This window comes from Camelus dromedarius, chromosome 9, assembly GCF_036321535.1.
Source record: "Camelus dromedarius isolate mCamDro1 chromosome 9, mCamDro1.pat, whole genome shotgun sequence".
NCBI lineage: Eukaryota > Metazoa > Chordata > Mammalia > Artiodactyla > Camelidae > Camelus > Camelus dromedarius.
Genome location: NC_087444.1, coordinates 73,556,625 through 73,574,152, shown reverse-complemented (window position 1 = coordinate 73,574,152; position 17,528 = coordinate 73,556,625).

Genomic DNA, 17,528 nt, shown 5'->3' with positions numbered 1-17,528 from the left:
GAGAAATGCAAACCAAAACTACAATGAGATACCACCTCATACCAGTCAGAATGGCCATCATTAAAAAGTCTACAAATGATAACTGCTGGAGAGGGTGTGGAGAAAAGGGAACCCTCCTGCTCTGTTGGTGGGAATGGAAATTGGTGCAGCCACTATAGAGAACAGTATAAGGTTCCTTAAAAAACTAAAAATAGACTTACTGTATGATCCAGCAATCCTACTTCTGGGCATATAGCCAGTAAAGACAAAAACTAATTCAAAAAGAAATATGCACCCCAATGGTCACAGAAGCACTATTTACAATAGCCAAGACATGGAAATAACCCAAATGTCCATTGACAGATGACTGGATAAAGATGTGATGTATATACATGATGGAATACTATTCAACCATTAAAAAGAATAAAATAATGCCATTTGCAGCAACACGGATTGTCATTTTAAGTGAAGTAAGCCAGGAAAAGAAAAATGCCATATGATTTCACTTATAAATGGAATGTTTAAAAAAGGACACAAATGAACTTGTTTACAAAACAGAAACAGACTCACAGACATAGAGAACAAACTTATGGTTACCAGAGGGTAAAGGGAGTGGGAAGGGACAAATTGGAAATTTGAAAAATGTACCTCTTGGGGAGTGATGGAAATGTTAGCTATCTTGATTGTGGTGGTGGTTTCGTGGGTGTGTACATCTATCAAAATTCATCAAATTGTATATCTAAAATGTGTATAGTTTACCGTACAGGAGCCATACCACAATAAAGCTGTTAAAGATTGATTGATTGATTGATTGTTGTGGGGGAGGTAATTAGGTTTATTTATTTACTCATTCATTCATTCATTCATTCATTAATGGAGGGACTGGGGATTGAACCCAGGACCTCGTGCCTGGCACATGCGCTTTGGTTCTCTCGTTACTGTATTCCGTGAATCTTTGACATGCGCTTACAATACATTTGTATGGATCATGTTTTTAACTATTTCTCTGAAAATTATACTTTGACACTACCTTCTGAAATGATGTGTAAATACTTGAAAGGAAATTCATACGATTACAAGACAAACCAATGAAAACACACTTTTAAAAATATTTAAAGGATCTCTCTTTGATACAATACTTTTGCTTCTTGATTAACATACTGAATAACAAAGACTAGCAGCAGGTCTAGTAATTACTGTAATTTCCAAGTGGTGAGGAGGGTAAATAATATGTCAGATATCTGCAACAGCTGTGATGTGGTTGGGGCATAGCTGTGATTTCTATCACTGGAATAATTGGTTCCAGAATAAACAAAGTCACAGGGATTGCACAGGGATTGTGTCTCGTTACCTACATTCATAATTGTATGAGTTATCTACTGATATGTAAGGAATCACAGCACAACTTTAGTGGCTTAAAACAATAGTGATCATTCATTTTCTCTTGAATCTGCAGTCTGGGTGGGGATCAGCGGAGACAGCTCATCTTTGCTCCGTGAAGCAACAACTGAGACATCTCCTCTGGGAACTGGGGAGCCTCCTGGTCAAGATGGCTCACTCATCTGACTGGGGAGTTGATCCCGGCTGTTGCTTCTTACCTCACCTGGGGCTGGGGATTGGGGGACCCCAAAGTCCTCTGTGTGTGGGCTTCCCCATGGACTCCTGAGCTTCCTCACAATGCAGAGGCTGAGTTTTATGCATTTGTCCCAAAAGAATCAGGCAGAAGTGCGTGGTATTTTTATGACCTAGCCTCAGAACTCACAAAATCTCACTTCCTTGACACCCTATTGAGCAAGGTTGTCCCCCCGGTTCAAGGTGTAGAGACACGGACTTCATCTCTTAATGGGGAAATGGCAGAAGAGTGTGTGGAATGGGAGATACTGTTGAGGGCATCTTTGGAACCTACAATCTGCCACGAAATGGAATGAAATGCTAGTTTTCAGTTGGAGTTAGTGAAAAGGAAGATGTGATTTTTTTTTCTTTCTTATCCAAATTCATGGATGGCATGAATTCTATCCACAAACCTTTTGAGGGTCCCTGGACCCAAGACTAAGAACTCTTGAACCAGAGTTAGGCGAGTTCAGATATGAGAACTTCCAGGAGGATGCAAGAGGTGGGTTTTTGTTAATTTAGTTTACGTCTTCATTTTGGGGGGAGGAGGTAATTTGGTTTGTTTGTTTGTTTGTTTGTTTGTTTATAATGGAGGTACTGGGGATTGAACACAGGACCTCATGCATGCTAAGCATGTGCTCTACCACCAAGCTATACTTTCCCTCCCCCAAGGTGTTTTTTAAAATTTATTGAAGTATAGTTGATTTACAATGTTTCAGGTGTATAGTAAAATGATCAGTTATATATATTCCTTTTCAGATTCTTTCCCATTGTAGGTTATTACAAGATTATTACTGAATTATTATTGAATATAGTTCACTGTGCTGTACAGTAGGACTTTGTTGTTTATCTATTTTATATATAGTAGTATGTATCTTTCAATCTCAAATTTCTAATTTATCCCCCCTACTTTCCCTCTTGGTAACCATAAGTTTGTTTTCTACGTTGGTGAGTCTGCTTTATAAATAAGTTCATTTGTATCAATTTTTTTTAGATTCCACATATAAGTGATATCATATGATATTTGTCTTTCTCTGTCTGACTTCATTTAATATGATAATCTCTAGGTTCATCTATGTTGCTGCAAATGGCACTATTTCATTCTTTTTTATGGCTGAATAATATTCCATCGCATATCTATCTATCTATCTCACATCTTCTTTATCCAGTCATCTGTTGATAGGCATTTAGGTTGCTTCCACATCTTGGCTATTGTAAATAGTGCTGCTATGAACATTGGGGTGAAGATACCTTTTTGAATTAGAGTTTTCATGTTTTCCAGATATATGTCCAGGAGTCGGCTTGCTGGATCATATGGTAACTCTATTTTTAATTTTGTAAGGAACCTCCATACCGCTCTCCATAGTGGCTGCACCAATTTCCATTCCCACCAACAGTGTGGGAGGTTTCCCTTTTCTCTACACCCCAGAAGAGGTGTTATGTTTCAAACAACTGTTCTAAAGTATGTCATTCACTTGTTCAACAAATATTGAGCTAGCTTCTGAGGATACAACTACAATCAAAACCAACACAGCCTCTGCTTGCCTGATACATATAGTATAGTGGAGGAGGGAGATATTTATAATTACACTACTTAATACAATATATTACAAACCAAGACAAAAAGCTTTAAAAGAAAGGAGTCAAGTTCTAGGAGAGCATACAACCTAGATTATGGGGCAAGGAAGGCACATCTAAGACGTGACTGCCATGGGAGGGTCTGCATATCCCACTTTGTTCAAAACCGACCCCCTACTGCCCAGAGGATAGAGGCCAAGGAACTGAGCATTCGAGAACTCTCCTGACAGGGCCTACTTTAAAATGCAAAGACTTCTTATTGTTATCCAACAACAGTTCTCTCCTTCCTTAGTTGTAGAGCCCTAATTTTGAGCCAGAAATATGCTCACTTAAAAGACTTCATTACCCAACCTCCCTTGCAACTGGTGGTCAATGAGATGTAAGTGGAAGTTGTAGGGTGGAACTTCTAGGAAAGCTCCTTAAAAAGGGCACAGACATCTGGCATGTTCCCTTTTCTCTGCTCCCTCCCAACACCACCACCTCCTTCTTCCTACCTGGAGTGTGGACATTAAGCTGGAGCTGCAGCAGCCACCTTGGACCATGAGGCAATCTGGATGATGGCAGCCATATGCATAAGGTGGTGGTGCAGAAAATTGGAAGGTCCTGGTCCTGGTGGCATTGTGGACTTCCCATATCATCTCTAAACTGCTGCTTTCCAGATTTCTTTAATGTGAGCAAGAAATAAGCATCCATCTTGTTTAAGCCATTGATATTTCTGGGCTACCAGTAGCTACACAATTTCTAAAAGAAGCACCTCTCTCACTGTTCCATTTTCTCCCTCACTCCCCGCAATGCAAACACTCATAGCTACATCTTGTACTTCAAGATGCTCCAAACCGCTCCCTGTCCCCTCACACCTCCTTGCCTTTGCAGCTGTTGAGCCCTCCTCTTGTAAATCTCTCCCAACTGCCCTATTATCTATCTGGCAAACTCTTGGCTCCTCAGAGCCCAGATCAAATGCCATCTCCTTTGCTTCCCTAATGACGCACAACGCCTGCTCCAATAAAAACATTTGCTTCGACCTGTGTATATGACAACATTGGTTCAAACCTTTGTTGTGTCCTTAACATTATCTAATTTTAAATTAACAATTAAAAATAGAGACACAGTATGTATGAATACTTTCTTCTTAAAAAGTTCCAGAGATGTGCTGTACAACATAGTGCCTATAGTTAACAATGCTACTGTGTACTTTAAATTTTTTTAATCTGAGTGTAGAGATCTAAGATCAAAGAGTGTAGATCCCATGGTAAGTGCTCTTACCACCCAAAAAAAAAAAAAAATCCCACACAAAACCAAACCAAACCACACACAAACAAAGGGACTAACATGAGCACACATAGATGTCTAAACTCACCAAATTATATACATCATGTGCAGTTTTCTGTATACCAATTCTATTTCATTAAAGCTGGGGGAAAATTAAGCGGGTTTCTTGTAACCAGAATATTCTTTAAATTGAAATGATACAGACTTCACATTTCATGCCTACCCCCGATTTTGTTGCCAAGTTTGTTTTATATGCTTGCATATTTTTTCTGAGCATATGTACGTATGAGCCTCAAAAAGCAGCTTTGGACTGTTATTACATTCTTTTTCTTTTAGAGGTAGTATCACACTATACTTAATGTTCTAGAACTTACTTTTTTCAGTCAACAATACATCTCAGAGCTCTTTCCCTATTAGTCCATGGCTCTTCCTCATTTTTTAAAAACAGCTGTATAATATTTCGTAGGATAGATGCACCTCTGTTTATCAACCGACTCCCTACTGTTGAATATTAAGGTAGCTTCCCATGATTTGTGACTTTTACAGAAATGACAATCAAAGACAAATGGCAGACAGTACCTCGGTGGTGGAGATGTGGCTTCAGATTCTGTAGGCAGATCTGCACAAATGTCTCTCTCCTTTACTAGATAAAACCCAGTGAATCAACCTGGGTCTGATGACACAGCCCTTGGATGCATTGCCTTCAGGCCTGAGTTTGGGTCCCAGCCCTGTCACTTCTAGTGTTTGTGGCCTTGGGCAAAGATTATATCCTCTCTGAGCCTGTATTTTCTCTCCTACAAAATGGGCTGATAACAAGATCTGTCTCTGAGGGCTGTCTGACAACATATGATTCCTGGTGAGTGTTTAGTGTGTATAAACACTCAAAAAATGCTGCTGCTTTTCTTATCTAGTTAAACATATCCTCAACCTTTGATCCAATAATTCCCCTGCTAGGTGTTTACGCAAGAGTCATGAACACTTAGATCCTCGCCGAGACCTGTGCATAGGTGTTCACAGCACCTTTATTCGTAATCACCCCAAATTGAAGAAGGCCCATCAGGAGGTGGATGAACAAATTGTGGTCCACCCATGGCAATGGAATATACCTCACCAATGAAGAGCAGCAAACCACTGATACATTCAACAATATGGGTGCGCCTCGAAGTCATTATTCTGTGCAAATGAAAAGCTCTTAAGATATGAACAGTATGATTCCATTCATACAATGCTCTAGAACAGGCTACATTAATAAATAGTGAAAGAAAACAGACTGATGGTTGCCTGGGGGCGGAGGGGTTGACCAGGAAGAGGTGAAAGGGAATTTTCTGGAGGACAGAAATGTTCTATATCTTAACTGGGATATTAAACTTGCACAGATGTATGCATCTGTCAAAGCCCATCCAGTTGTCTTCTTGAGTGCCTTCTGGGTGCAGGTACCAGGGAGAGAGCTGGCAACAAGATAGGCCAAGATTCTGCCCTTGGGGGCTCCATAAACAAGCATGCAGCCTGATGTCAGGTAGTGCTAACTGCACTGAAGCAGAATGAATCAGGCAGAGGGGCTGGAGGAGGCAAGAGCTGGGGATGCATCTTTGGTGGCCAGGAAAGGGTGCTCTGGGAAGGCCATACATGGGCAGAGGCTGGGTTGAAGCAAGAACATCAGCCAGGAGATCTGGGGAGAGGGTGTTCCCTAGAGAAAACAGCTGGTGCAAAGGCCCTGGGGCAGTTTCCTACTTACACAGCATGTTCAAGGAAGGAATGAGGCCAGTGTGGCTGGAAGAGGAGGGAGAGAGAGCCAGAGGTAGAGACACAAATATTGAGGGGCATACTGTTTGGGCACTTGTGCGCCAAGGGATAAATTTTGTTTTCTTTACTCTAAGTGAAATGAGAACCACGGGAGGATTGGGAGCTGAGGAGGGATGCAAACTGATAGGTGTTAACAGCCTTCCCTCTCAAGAAGAGACTGTGGGGGGCGGGGGTTGGCCAATGTAGGAAGACCATTGAAGAGGCTACTGCAATGGTCTGAGCAAACAGTGACGGTAGCTGTAGAGGTGGCAAGAGGTGGTCAGGCTCTGGGAATATTTTGAAAGCAGAGTCAGCTGACAGATTGGACGTGGGGGTGTGAGAAAGAGACTGGAGTCAGCAATGACTGTGAGGTTTGGGCCCAAGCCACTGAGCTGGGGAGGCAGGTGGAAGTTTCGTAAATGTACCAAGCTGTTTCACACCTCCAGGCCCTGGTGCGTTCCAGTCCCCCAGCCTGGAATGCCCTCCCTTCTCCACTTCCCACCTCCAGCTTCAGCCTCGCCCCTGCTGTCATCATAGCTGAGCCAAAATGTCACCCTCTCTGGAAGCTTCTCTTTAACCTTGGCTCAGCATGGTGTGCCCTCTTGTGTGTGCCCCACAACACCTGGCTCTTCTTTTCCCAACGGGACGGTCAGAGTTTATTTGCCAGCACCTCGGGCCAAGTGGGTAACACTTGAGTGACAGAGGAGGGGCCATGGCTTTAGCCAGGTAGCAAATGCATCAACAGGAAATGACCTTGAATCCATACCTTCATTCAGCAACTATGCCTAGTGCCAGGAACTCTAATAGGCACTGAGAAGAGAGCAGGGAACAGGAGAGGCAGATCTCTGCCCTCATGGGTCTCTACAAGGAGAGACGACAATAATCAAAGCAAAGAAGTAAAAGATCTAGTGTGTCTCATGGTGATGATGATGGAGAAAAAAAATGGGATTCCATGTGTGAGATGAGGTGGGGGTGTGAGGAGGGGCAGTTATTCATAAGGTGATTAGGGAGGTTTCACAGAGTCACTGAGAAGGTAACATTTGAGCATCAACCTAAAGGACATCAGGAAGAAGCCATGTGGATATTGAGGAAGAGCAAACAGCAAGTGCAGAGGCCCTGAGGTAGAAATGTGTTTAGAATATGGGGGGAACTTGGAGTAGGCCAGCGTGGCCAGGGCTGATGAATAGAGGTTAGAGAGGGTTCAGAGAGGGAATGGAAGGGGAAGGGGACAATCTGGCAGGACTTTGGGGGCCACATGGAGGACTTCCCTTTTTTACTCCAAGTTAGATGGAAGCCACGGAAGTGTTCTGAGTAGAGGAGTGATGTGATTTGATTCAAGTCAGCAGGATCACCGTAACAACAGCAATAATAATTGACATTTGTTGAGCATGTCCTACTGACCACAAAACTTCAGAAATTTGTGCAAGCAATGTTGAAAGAAGGTTGACCGGTTGTCCAATTTCAAGCCCCCCCCCCCACCAGCAGGTACTCCAAATATTTCCCTTTCTCTTAGCCCAAACCATCACTAAGCTTGCTACAGTCTCTCACCCAAACATACCCTGAAGCAATTTTTCAACAGCTTTACTGAAACAGAACTCACATATCATGCAAATTTGCCCGTTTAAATTGTACAGTTCAGTGGGGCTTCGTATATTAACCAAGTTGTGTGACGATAATTACAGTCAATTTTAGAACATTTTCACCACCTCAGGAAACCCCTAAGCCACCCCTACTGCAGCCCCAGGCAACTGCTAATTTACTTTCTATCTGATTTGCCTATTCTTGACATTTCCTATAAATGGAATCGTACAGTATGTGGCTATGTGTGTCTGGCTTCTTTCACACAGCATGTTCTCAGTGTTCATGCATGTTGTAACATCTGTCACTAATTCATTCCTTTTTGTGGCCGAATAATATTCCACTGTACGAATATAGCACATTTTGTTTATTCATCAGGTGATGGACATTCGGGTTGCTCCCACATTTTGATTATTATGAATAATGCTGCTGTGGACATTCTTGTATAAATGTTTGTGTGGACACGTGTTTTCATTTCTTTGGGGAAATAACTAGGAGTGCTATTGCTGAGCCATATAATAATTCTGTGTTTAACCATTTAAACACTATCAAAGTGTTTTCCAAAATGCCTGCACTGTTCCCACCAGCATTGCATAAGGGTTCCGATTTCTCCGCATCCTTGTCAACATTTGTTATTGTCCTGAAGCGTTCTGCTCTCTACTGCCAGGAACCATCTCTCACCTGGACAATCAAAGTCTCCTCCTGCCTGGGCTCCCAGCTTCTGCCCTCTGTCTTTCTCCATACTGTAAGCAGAGAGAACCTATTAGCACCAAGGTCAAGTCCTGCCCTCTGTTGGCGTCGCAATATCAATGTACACACACACACCATATGCGGAGAGAGCTGATGGCTACTCTAAAAGTTTATTAAACTACACAGGCTTATAAAGCAAAAGAGAACAAGTATGGAAAATGTTTAACTATGGTATGACATTTTATGACCCCCTAGACGCACAGATTGTTTTAAGGTCAGGATCTTAAGATCCTTTGATATTTTTGATAGATTACACTCGTCATGGAGCCAGTGAGCCTCACTTTGTATCAGGGCGGAACATATAGGAAAACAGCTGCTTGACGACATTCTTTCTGACTCAGGTGGCTGTGCCTGTCTTAGGTTGCCCCCCTCTGGGGATCTTACCCGTCTTTGGCTTAGCAGCCTTCTCACCTCTGAGTCTGCAGCCTTTTATAACTTGTTTACCATTCCGGCCCAAGGCTTGTTCCTTTGTTCACACAATCGGGGAGCTACATTTCCCCCTTTTTTATTTTGTTTTAAAGCAACGAAGCAATCGTGTTGTACAGAGGCTAGAAGCCCCATCATAGCCAGTGTTTGTTCTTGTGCCTGCTGTTGTTTATACAATCGACACATACATCGTAACATGCACAGGATAATGATACCAAGAAGGCAACAAAGTCCCACATTAAGGAAAATCTGCAAATTCACTCTGCAAAGGCAGAGTGAATACTTTGCACTTGTTCATCTAATTTAGTTTGCAAGTCATCAATTTTCTCATTGAGGGACGCGTTAAATGCCCCTTGTAAATGATGTTTTACCATATATCAAAGTATATGCGTTTCGTTATAATGTCTAGGAGTGGCACATTGCATAGAAAATTGCCAGTCACATTTGAGGCGTAATCTACTAGCTAAGGCCTCTTGCTGTTCCCCCAGCCATTCTACTGCAGCCTCTAGCGTTTGTAATCTGGCCATAATGCTCTATCAATATCCACCTGTGTTTGTAATTCTCGTGTGATGTTGGTTAACACCTTTTCCACAGTATGAGCGGTGTTAATGGACAAAACTAGGGCTGTAGTAGCGGCAGCAGCAGAGGCAATTATAATCACAGCTGATACTATGAAAGCTATTAGCGTAGCAATAAATCTTGGGTCGAATCTTTTTAAAGGACTGTAAAAGTACATATAAACTTTGTGCATTAGACCAAGTCCTATTAAGTGTTGCCGGTAGCCAGACACGAGCTCTCCTTTTCAATGCCCTAACAAAAGACACATTATGAGAAGTTACATTAGCATAAGATAAAAAATCAGAATACCAGAAAGGTGAGGATAATTTGATCGTATACAATTGATCAATAGTAATATTGGGCTTTGCAGGCCCCCATACCAGGATGTATGGATGCGTAGTACATATCATAACTGAATTGGAAACATTCCGTTCTACTTTCATGGAATAATTATCAGAATGGTTGTCATATCGGCCATGATAAAGAAGCCTGTTGATAAAAGGCAATCCCAACCTCCAAACTTTTATGTACAGGACTAAAAATTGTATTTCCACCCATGAGTTGTAGTATCGGTCCGGAAAGGCCATGTTCACTCCACGTGATGGGAGCTGAAGAATTTGTCAAACGGTATGGAGACATTTTTACTGCTTAAATATCCATGAGGCCCCCCAATCCAGCAAAGTCACGTTAAAAATAGTCTTTTGTGGGGTTGGGGGGATAGTTCAAAGTGATAGAGCTCATGCTTAGCATGCATGAGGTCCTGGGTTCAATTCCCAGTACCTCCTCTAAAAATAAATTAATAAACAAACCTAATTACCTCCCCCTCAAAAAAAAAAAATAGTCTTTTCCGGGTTGAGGAATCAGACAAGGGGCCCATTGCACCGAATAAAACTTACACCTCCAGTCTGTTTTCGGCAGGGAAATGGGTATAGGAGGAACTCGAGAAGCATTTACAAATGTTGTAGAGGATGTAGATACAGCAGTAATAGATGTAAGGTTTGCTGCGATATCTCCCTTTTTTGGTTGGTAGTATAAGTACAATTGAGCTTGCAATTTTATGCATGAAGAATCGCTTGTGTTGTCAAACTGGGTGCATATCGGAGGGTTGTGAGAATACAACGTCAGAGAATCGTCGCTGCGCAGATTAATTTCCAGTACTGGTCACCGGTGGGATCCATGTTCCACCTGTCCACTCAATCGTTAGAGGCAAGAGGGGGAACTGCACGCCACCAAGTTAAGGGTGTAAATAAAGGAGGATTCAGAATATAAGCCCAATAGCATAGATTCATGCTTGCAGAAGTGAAAGTAGAAGCTGAGATACCCATCATGCGTAAGTATACAGAAAGCATACTAACCTGTAGAAAGGTCAGCTTCATCGGCCGTGGAGCACGAACGAACATATTTTTGCGGAATCCACTGAAGACCATCACCTGTGTCAATGCATAAAGACCCCCTCTTCCAACGTTTCACCTCAAAGGGCCCCTCCCATTTACCCACGAATGGTTTCTTCACCCAAGCTTTCTTATTTGCAGAGGGTATAGGTATGGGAGGAGTTGAAAAACGGACAGCAGCAGTAGAGCCATCCTTAGTGTGACTCAAACAAGCAACACTGTAAAGTGCATGGCGTAATATATTATGCACCTCCTGTGCCCCATACTTCCCCCCTTTTAATTTATGCAAATAAGACTTCAGAGGACGGTGACATCTTTCTATAATAGCTTGTCCTGTAGAATTGTAAGGAATCCCAGTATTATGTTGAATTTGCCAATCTTGACAAAATTGAGAAATGCTTTTTGCAGAAAACTCAGGCCCATTATCCATCTACATGTATAGTGGCCTCCCAAGCACACTGAAAGCAGAAAGCCAGTGTCTAATTACGTTAGCAGCATTGTATTTTGTGTGAAGAGTGGCATATAAGAATTTGGAATATGTATCTACTGAAGCAATAATATATTTTAACCTGCCAAAAGGTGGGAAGAAAGTAGTGTCTGTCTGCCAGATTTGATTAGCATTGATTCCTCGTGGATTAATACCTTCAAGGTTATATAAGGGTTTTGTTACAGTAAATTGATTACATTGAGAGCAGGCTTGTATTATACTTTGTACTCGATGCCTAGTAAGAGAATATATAACTCTCAAGGCTGTTGCATTGCTATGATGTAATTCATGAAAATGTGGTGCCTTAAGGAAGGCAGAAATATTTATAGATTTACAGGTATCTCGTGTAAAACCTGAGAAGATCTTATCAGCCTGTGCATTACCTTCTGTTAAGGGGCCTGGTAATTTATTATGAGATCGTATATGAGCTATGAAGCAAGGGTGTTCTCTTTCCATCAGTAACCCCTTGATTGCCAAAAAAGTGCTGTAAGTGTATCTTTGAGGGGGATTTTGGTAGAATAGCAGTGATTAAAAGGGGTACCGCATTAGCAACATAAAGAGAATCAGTAATAATATTTAAAGGAATATCCTTATGTTGTCGAAGGGCTAATTTAACAGCGGCCAATTCCGCAATTTGAGTACTTTTATGTCCTTTGGAATAATGTGTGCCCCATTTGTTGCCATCGTGCCATGCTATAGCTGCCTTTGTTGTTTTTCCAGATCCATCTGTAAAGACAGTTAAGGCTTTGGCCAATGGCATCTCTGACAAGACAGCAGGAAAGCTAAGAGGCACTTGCATGCAAAATTGTAATAGAAGATGAGAGAATTTTTTAAAGGTTATCTGTCCTAAATAATTTGCTAGAGACAACTGAATGTCTTCATTAGTAGAGAACCAAGTATGAAATTGAGAAGATGTACAAGGAAGATTTATGCTGTGAGGGTCTGACCCTAGTAATTGCAGGCATCGTGTTTGTCCTTTATTAATTAAATCAGCAAAGGTATGGAAAATGGTGGGTAGTACCTTGTGAAAGGAATGAGATAAGTATACCCATTCCAAAAAATAAATTTGTGAATCCCTCTCTTGTGCCAAGAGGCCTGTACGTGTTTGTGGTGTATTAATAATGAGAAGCAATATTGGAAGGTCTACTTGTATCCTATTTAAGAATTGCTTTTTTATGGCTGAATTAAGGCACTGAAGCTCTGTTAGATCTTCAGGTGTTACTGTTCATGGGGAAGCAGGATTTCTGTCTCCTTTCCGTAAAGAAAATAGATGGTGTAAACAATAAGTAGGAATACCTAAAAATGGTCGAATCTAATTAACATGCCCTAATAAATAACTGTTGTAATTGTATAAATGTCATGGTCTGTTTGATATTTACTTTTGAGGTCTAATAGTTTGTGCATCAATATTCACGCCCAGGAACTTCCAGGGAGTACGATTTTGAACTTTGTCTTGAGCAATAAGTAAGCCTTTAGATTTCAAAAGAAAGTATAGAGAGTGATATAATTTAGAGAGAGTATCAGAGGATTCAGCTGCAAGCAAATTGTCATCCATGTAATGGAAAATAAAGGCACGTGGAAATTGTCTTCTAGGGCGGAGAAGTTCTCCAATTAGCTGCTGGCAAATGGTTGGACTATTTTTCATTTCCTGGGGCAGAAACTTCCATTGGTATCATTGAGGAACTGCCTGGTTATTGCATACAGGTATAGTAAAGGCAAACTTCTCTTTGTCATCGTCATGCAAAGGTAATGAGAAAAAACAATCCTTTATATCTATGATTAGTAAAGGCCAGGAGTCTGGAATTAAAGAAGGGTTGGGTGACCCTCTTTGTAAGGGTCCCATTGGCTGCATGATGGCATTAAAGGCTCTAGGTCTTGTAGTAGACGCCATTTACCTGATTTTTTTTTTTTTAAGTAACAAAAACAGGAGTGTTCCGAGGACAAGTAGAAGGCTCTATATGACCCAACAACAATTGTTTCTTGGCCAGTTTTTGAAATGCCTTATGTTTTTCTTTAGGAAGGGGCAACTGCTTCATCCAAATAGGCTGTTGTTGGGTCCATGTTAGGGCAATGGGAGGAACACTGTGGGTGAGCTCAGTGGCCCCTATTAAAAAGGGTCTATTTTTAAAGATAAGTTTTATTGAGTCAGTAAATCTCTTTTTCATAAGGAGTAAGGAATTGGTAATATAAAGGGAGTCACCATAGCCATTTTGTTTTTAGGGCCCTTGACCTTTAAGACATTGCAGCTAAACTCAGGGGTCATAATAACTCCTATGCCCTGGACAGCCACGTAAGTTTTTTGTTTAGGCCAACTTATAGGCCACTGCGATGAAGAAATTATGGTTTTATTAGCCCCTGTGTCTGTTAATCCCTGAAAAGCACGTTCTTGAATGGTTACAGTAAGAGTGGGCCTTTTATGAGTTAATGATTGTATCCAGAAGGCCTGCTGTGCAGAATGTCCGAAAGCTTGCTGGCCTCTTTGTTCTTTCTCAAAATATTGGGGTTTTAGATAAGGAATTAAAATTAGCTGAGCAATACATGTATAAGCTGGTATAATGTAATAAGAGGAGGAACGGATCATAATCTTAATTTCTCCTGTGTAATCATTGTCTATTACCCTGGGGAGAACAGTAAGTCCTTTTAACCCGGTGCTAGATCGTCCCAATAATAGACCAAAGTAAGAAAAGGGTAAGGGACCCCATACTCCAGTGGGCAGAAGATAAGTTTTTTCAGCATCATTTAAAATTCCATCGTTGACAGTCATCAGATCTATTCCAGCGCTCCCAGGGGAGGCTGAAACGAGATCGAGGACTGACAGGCGCTGTGGTCGTTGTTGTTGTTGACCATTGCTCCCCATATTTGTTTTTTCGGGGCACTGGGGAGAATGCCCCGTTTCAAGTTTCCCAATGGCTCCATTTTTGTAGCCAGAGCATTACCATAACCAAGGGCAATGTTTGGCAATTGCTAACAATAAATTTTGTAGATCCGTCGGAGAAAGCGAAACGGAAATAGCTTTTAAGAGCTGTTGCAAATTTTTAAAATATAACCTCTGTTGCACGGTCAGTTGCTGAGCCATGGTAAATCACGGCGGGCCTGACTGGCTGAAAAGAAAATTCCCCTGAATACTCACATGTATGAAATGCCGCCAAGTTGATATCACGTCGGGGTCACCAAACGTTGGCGTCGCAATATCAATGTACACACACACACCATATGCGGAGAGAGCTGATGGCTACTCTAAAAGTTTATTAAACTACACAGGCTTATAAAGCAAAAGAGAACAAGTATGGAAAATGTTTAACTATGGTATGACATTTTATGACCCCCTAGACGCACAGATTATTTTAAGGTCAGGATCTTAAGATCCTTTGATATTTTTAATAGATTACACTCGTCATGGAGCCAGTGGGACTTACACTGTATCAGGCAGAACATATAGGAAAACAGCTGCTTGATGACATTCTTTCTGACTCAGGCGGCTGTGCCTGTCTTAGGTTGCCCCCCTCTGGGGATCTTACCCATCCTTGGCTAACCAGCCTTCTCACCTCTGAGTCTGCAGCCTTTTATAACTTGTTTACCATTCCGGCCCAAGGCTCTTCCTTTGTTCACACAATCAGGGGGCTGCACCCTCCTCAGAGTAGAACTCCTGGATAGTTCCTCATTGGCTGAGAATAAATCCAAATTCTCACCATGCTTGGCTCACCTAGCCAGCCCCTGCTCACCTCTCTGATGTAACCCATGTCCCCACTTCCTGCCCATTCAGACCCAACCACACCAGCCTCCTATTTACTTCTTGATGCCCCAAGGGCTATCCAGCCTCAGAGCCATCCCCAGTGCCATTCCCTCTGCACCAGTCCTCTTTGCCTTGCTTTCCCCTACCTCTTTCTTTCCCCTCACAGATCTGGGCTTTAATGTCACCTTCCAAGAAAAGCCTTCCTTGACTCCTCCCTCAACTTCTTTCTTATTGCATTTAGTATGGTTTGAAGTTGCATGTCCGTTCCTGTGACATTTTGCCCAGTGGCTGCCTCCACCTTAGGTAGGGCCCCACGAGGGTGGGTGAGCATCAGTGCCTGACATGTAATGAGAGCAAACTAAATATTTGTGCTCATTGCCCTGCCCTCAACAGACACTTCCTACCTTCCTCTGCCTGCGCAGTTCCCTCTGCCCAAACACACTATTCCCTCTTGTTTCCTCTGGCTAATTCCCACAGGGCCTGAGTTTCATGTCCCTGTCTCTCAGATACTATTTCAGCTAATACTTTGTAATTTCTTGTTTCAGTTTTTACTGTTACCCATAAGGAAAAAAAAAATATATATATATATACACACATACTAGATAAATATTGTGACTAGGTCATATATATTTACACAAGCAACATTTCTTAAGACTTTACACTCTTAAAAATTATGTCTATCTATATTTACCACATTAGAAATTAACTGATACATTTAAAAATATTTGTTTATTAATGTATTTAAAAATAATAACAAACCCATTGCAGTTAACATAGAAACCTATTTTATGAAATATAATGACTTTCCCAAACAAAAAAGTTTAGAGCATTGGTTTTATCATTTTGCAAATCTCTTTACTATCTGGGTCAACAGAACACAGCTGGACCCTTGTAGCTGCTTCTGTGTTTAGTCATGATATTGCACGCTGTGTAGCTTCTGGAAAATTCCAGTGGACGCTCATGAGAGAAGGAGAGTGAAAAAAACAGGTAACATCTCAGAGTTAGTAGGAGAAGAATTTTGACTTCCGTTATCCCCTGACAGGGTCTCGGGGACCCCTAGGGGACACTTTGAGAACCTACTGACATACAGGCCCACAGTTTGGAAATCAAAAAAGCGCCGTAAACAAAAAGTTTTATCATAGGTTTGGAGGCAGAACGTGACCTAAACAGAGTCACAGTCTTGAATTATTTATCCCTCTTACTGGGACTGTCCATACATTTTACCTTAGAAATACGCCAGCCAGGCTGCCCCAGACCACACTGGGGCTGTTCAGAATATACAGTATATATTCTTATGGCCTTGTTAAAATCTAAAAATTACAAAATCCATAATATATCTGCCCTCAGGGTTTCAGATAAGGGACCTGTCAGAAATAAAACTTCCCTACATGGTATTTTCCCTTCATATTCTAGATTATTCTATGTTGTTTTTCAAAAAACTCTGGTCTCAACCTGAAAGCTTCATGTCAGACCTCAGTAATGGCTCACTGTTTGAAAAACTCTAGAGACTTTCTGTAAGTTCCTGCGACACACATCCTCCCCAACAAGGGTAGAGAATGGGTTTGACTTGTTCCGTGCTGCGCCCCCAAAATTCCAGCAAAGGGCTTGGCTAAGCACATAGTGGAATTAATAAATGTTTGTTGAGTGAATGAACAGAAAGCCAGGAACAGAGTTAGGCCTGCATCCCCGCCTGTGCCCGTCTCTAGGACTCAAGAATCCTGTCCACACCATTTCCAAAGACCCAGGCAGCGGAGACCAGGATCCTGCTACCATCACCCACCCGCGGCTTCCTCCCTCTGGATGAACCAGAACTCCATTTCCCACAAGTCTCAGGGCTGGGACTACATTTCCCATAAGCCTCTGCTTCCGCCAGGTTCTGTGTCCTTCACCCACCCGGGCAGATAATTGCACCTTTCCTCACCACCCCCAGCCCCCAGTTCCGTTCTCTCTACCTATATATATATGGTCAACCTACCCTGCAGCCATGGTCCCGGCACACCTTTCCTCCCACCCCTCCTGGCGTGATGAACCTGCCTCAGTTTCTCGAACGAGCCCCCCCTCAGAGACAGCTTCCTCCCCCTCCCCCACCTCCCCCTCCCCCTCCAATGGGGTCGCCTGTACCAGTGTGCTGGCTGCGCGATTTGGACCCAGGGGATCCTGGGCCCACGCTGGGGGCCAGGGGCGGGGGCGGTGTGGGCTGTGCTTGGAAGGGTTGTCTGGGTCGCCTCCGCGGTGTGTTGTGAGGCTGCGCCTGGGATGCGCAGCTCCGGCCCAGCCTCACCCGGGAGGGACGCATCGCAGGGGCTCACGGACCACGGAGACGTCCGCGTAGGGTGGGAGTCCGTGCTTCCGGTGTGTCTGCAGCTCCGGGTGCCGTGCGGGGGTG